Genomic DNA, 3,915 nt, shown 5'->3' with positions numbered 1-3,915 from the left:
AAAAAATAAAAAACGATGAAGGGCATCAAATACCTAGAATGGGCACGACAAGAAGGACGACGCGACAATGGCACGACGTAAGACAAACGGCAACAAAAGTTCACGATTTCCAAGTGGAAGATTGACGATTCTGATCGGTCAAAACTCTTCCCCAACGTTGAAAATGGCAAATGAACCGTACGAATTTGAGTTTAATCGGTGCAAAACGATGAAAAATGGAAGCAAAGGTGGTGCGTCGTCGATGGAGAAGAGGGCAGCGATTTTTGAAACTGTTTCACGATGCAGGAGACGACATTGTTCGTGAATTTTGTTTTTTTAACCTTCAGAAGAGAATCTGTCGTGGTTCTACACTTAACCGCGACATAAAGGGGAATATGCCGCGGTTCTACACTTAACCGCGACCTATTCATTTAAAAAAAATAATTCATAATGACATTTTTGAAATTTTTTTTAAACTATATGCCGTGGTTGGGCGCCCAACCGCGGCATATTCTCTGATTTTTTTTAAAAATTACTAAGATCAAGGAATAGGTCGCGGTTCTCTGGCCAACCGCGGCCTATTCCCTGACGTTCAGAATCCCCCAACTGCCTTCCCAACTGCCTTTTGGGGAATGTCAGAGGTAGCAGGGGGTATATGCCACGGTTCTCTGAGCAACCGCGACCTATTCCCCCTGCTACCGTCTGACATTCCCCATCAGTCAGCCCCTGCAATAAATTGGCAGGGGAATATGTCGCGGTTCTCTGACCAACCGCGGCATATTCCCTTGCCAATTTATTGAAGGGGCTGACTGAGGAGAATGTCAGGAGGTTACAGAGGTATATGCCGCGGTTCTCTGACCAACCGCGGCATATTCCCCTGTTATTAAATTTTTTTTTTCTGACGTGGCGTCAAAGGTGATGGTTGACTGGGGTATATGCCGCGGTTAAGTGGGGAACCGCGACATATAAGTTCAATTTATTTACAAAACTGCCACCGCGCAGCATTATGCTGCAATTTCTGATGAACCGTGGCATAATGTACGCTGTATAATCCCAATTTTTTACTAGTGAAACCAAGTCCAGAAATCAAGAGAAACATGCAAAACTGTACACAAAACACAATAACAACTACCTAGAAAACAAAAAAAAAAAAATTAACACAGAAAACAAAAACTAACAAAGAAAATTCAGAATCTCCCCCAATAGACCACACTTAATCTATAGAGTGTCCTCAATGTGTCACAAGCATAAGATCGCAATCATAATAATCAACAGATCATGGACAAGTGCAATAAAAGCAGGAAAGGGGGGAGAAGGGAAAAGAAAACTCCCCTGATCATGGTGGCAGTTGCCAATTTTGGACTTTCAGGGAGATGTCTTCCACCACAAGATTCAGCAAAGAAGTGATGAGGAAGAACTACTTCAGTCTCCAGATTTGATCAAGCAGGGAGATGTCCTCCACAGTTGGATCTAAGAAGTAGTGATTGTTGATGAGCAGGTTCAGTTGATGCCTATTAATCTTCAAGCTGTCAGCACCTTTGTCTTCCTCCATGGGTGTGTGTTGGTCAAATTCATATATACCTCCTGCAACATGGTTAGTGCAATATGGTTCCACATAAATAACATGCAGGGGTATAACACCCAATCCCAGTGTAACAGGCTGACTCTCAGATATACCCTCAGAACATGAATCAATTTCAAATGTAGAAACAATATCAACAATAGTCTCAGATTCATGTTCAGTGCATGGAGAACAAACATTCAAATGTGATATCAAACAGTGGTTCTCATCATGCAGAGAGGTAGAATTAAAATCATGCTCATCAACAATATAATCATCAACATACCTATCATCATCATAATCATCAACATCAGAATCAATCATAGGTATGTTTACCTCCGCTTCATTGAAGATTTGTAGAGTGGTGGAAGGTGAAGAAGGTCTACCTATCTCAAAAGTGTTGCTCATATCTGCCTGGTCTTCCAAATCTTCATCAGTCTCCTCAAGTGCAAGAGTAGGGGCATAGGAGGATGGGAAAGTAGGTGGCGCAATAATAGACTCATGACTCTGCTCCCCATCTCCTATGTGGATGGCATCAACATCATCTAGAAGCTGAACAGCCTGAAATGGTGATTCCTCTGAAACATAAGACTGTTCCTCAGTGAGCTGAGTGGCCATCTGCCCCATCTGATCAGTCAAACTCTGAATGGAAGCTCTGGTCTCCTACTGAAACTCCATGTTCATTTGCTGGAACTGAATATTCTGAATAGTCATCTAGTCCAATAACTCCTTCAATGTAGGCTCAAAAGTAGTGGAAAGGTGAGGAGTTGCTTGGGTAGGCTCATGAAACTGCAACGGTTGTTGTTGCTGGACAGGGGGAGGCCTACAAGGACTCTAGAATGATGGTTCTTGATATTGAAGGAAAAACCGATGCTTAAGATCTTCCCAATTGGCCTTGAATTCTGGAGGAAGATAATAAAGCCATTCCCATGCTGCTTCTTTTACTAAATGCAGAAATGCCTTTAAGAAAATGCGATCATCCGGGACATATGGAGGTTTCATTTCAGAGCAAATGCGTTGGAACCTCTCCAAATGTCTATGCGGGCATTCACCTACAGAACCATAAAACCTAGGCAGCAAATCTATCAGTCCAAATGTGAGAACGCAATGAACATCATCCTCACTATATGTAACCGGCTCCCAAAGAGCAGTCTCATGAGCTGGAGGATGAGTCATATTGTTCTCAGCACAGAAATCAGTAGAGTATACATCACAATCATCAGAGTAACATCCAGAAGGAGAATCATAATCATAGGCACTGACAGAATAAGCATTATTCACAGAATCAAAATAGGTAGACATATAGAAAAGGGGGAAGGAAAGAAGAATGGAATGAAAATATGCAACTAAAGCTATCTAAATGCAACACACATGACATGACACATAAAACAGAACAACACACTCACAACACAAGACAAGACAACACACAAACACAACAAAGACCTAAAACCGAACCGTTGGACCCCGGCAACGGCGCCAAAACTTTGATGAGCTGTCGCAACCCATACAAATTTGATTGCATAAAGAATGCAGTATAGTACTAGGAAGTGACTCCTAGGTCATCTCTCAAGGACCAAACTATGGTTCGAGAATTAGGTCAGACACGAAGTGGGGAGGGGGGGTTTTGTGAAAATGTTTGTGAATGCTAATGATTGAATTAAAATAGAAATTAAACACAACAAGACATAATTAAAATAAAACATTAAAGTGAAGGCTAAAAGTAAAATAAAATACAAATAAAAGATAAGTCACTAAAAATAATAATCTGACAATAATTAATTAAACATGCATTGCATAAGAAAATTAAGACATTAATAAAATGGTGAATATGAGTAAGAACAGTAGCTTAAGTTGGTAGAGCGGCACCGTGCAACAATGGTAAAATTTCAACGCCTAACCGCGTGAACTATTTGAATGCAATTGTGAATTAAAAAAAACCTTGCTCTGTTGACAAATTGGCAAGTGTACCAAATCGTACAAGTAATATAAATGGTAAGACCAAGTATCGTTTTTCCCAAGAGACTCGTATGGCTTTCTCTTTCGCGTGAATTAAAATAACAAGACTTGAAAAATAAAATTTAATAAATTGGATTTGAGGAAAAAAATATTAACATGCAAAAAATAAAGTTCATTCAATTGACAAACGAAAACGATGGATGAATGGATGTTGTTGGGTACTAAAAATTTCATCTATTCCGCTCTCTCTTACATACTACCCTTGAATTATAGATTGATTCAATTATTATGTGACTTTCTTAGCCTCCCCTTAACCTGATCCTTCAGCGAAAAGGGCCTAATATTAACTATTGGCTTGCTATCCCTAGCCTCCCCTAGTAATTAATACCGCATTATAAACAGAAGTTAGCGCAATTGAT

This window comes from Vigna radiata, chromosome 2 (assembly GCF_000741045.1).
Source record: "Vigna radiata var. radiata cultivar VC1973A chromosome 2, Vradiata_ver6, whole genome shotgun sequence".
NCBI classification, from domain to species: Eukaryota; Viridiplantae; Streptophyta; class Magnoliopsida; order Fabales; family Fabaceae; genus Vigna; species Vigna radiata.
Note: the sequence above shows the minus strand (reverse complement) of the source record.